Source organism: Scleropages formosus, chromosome 20 (assembly GCF_900964775.1).
Source record: "Scleropages formosus chromosome 20, fSclFor1.1, whole genome shotgun sequence".
NCBI lineage: Eukaryota > Metazoa > Chordata > Actinopteri > Osteoglossiformes > Osteoglossidae > Scleropages > Scleropages formosus.
The window spans coordinates 20,864,098-20,864,988 of NC_041825.1; positions in this window are offsets into that span (position 1 = coordinate 20,864,098).

Below are 891 nucleotides of genomic sequence, written 5' to 3' on the forward strand. Positions count from 1 at the left end.
TTCTCAAAGGAAGGAATCTCATCCCATGTCTTTCTCACGGTAGTGGACCCGTCCCAAACCTGTTACCAGAACATTGTTTTGACAGAATCTTACTTTGAAGGAGTTGTGTGTCTCAGGGCTCAGCGAGGAGCTGCGTCACATAGACCCTGCTTATCCGTGAGCACTAGTTACTATTCATCTCCTTTTCTCCGTATTAGAGTAATGTACAAAATGCTGAACTCATTAGTATGTAACATTTCTTTAAGAAGTGCCTTAGACACTACATAAAGCATTGGTGGGGGAAAAGGCATATGTATGTTTGTGCATTTATTAGTCTATACTAATATATGCCTACACACATGTCCAAGCTAACAAAGCAGAACTGGTAACTTTTAATTTTGCTGTGCTTCATATCATATATACACACTATGTACCTCTCCCTTTCTATGGATCAGATAGTATGAATATGAATCAGTGTTAACTATGAAATGTTGGGCCTTCTGCCTCTGTGCAGGAAGTGATGTGGTTTCACTGGGTTAAAAGCTTTAACATCCACAAATTAGTTATTATTGGACTGGCTGTTGACAACCAGGCATACAACTGCAAACTCCTTTTATTTCTTGTATACCTGTATTTCTAGACAATGATTTTTGTAAAAGAAAATAAAACATTCATTATAGAAATGGATATGTCAATATGCACACAGTACACCTTGAACTGGCACTTAAAAAAAAAAAAAAAAGGCAACATGGCAAAGTCAAACTGCACAGATATCATGCTAGTAATTTGACTGCAGTGAGTTCAGAGCTTTAACTGTAGTTGGATCTGGCAAAAGCCGAGGTGCATTTTAGCAGGGGGTTTAAAAAGAGTTCTGAGCCAGCGCTCCCTGGTAGACTTTGGGACAATGATTCT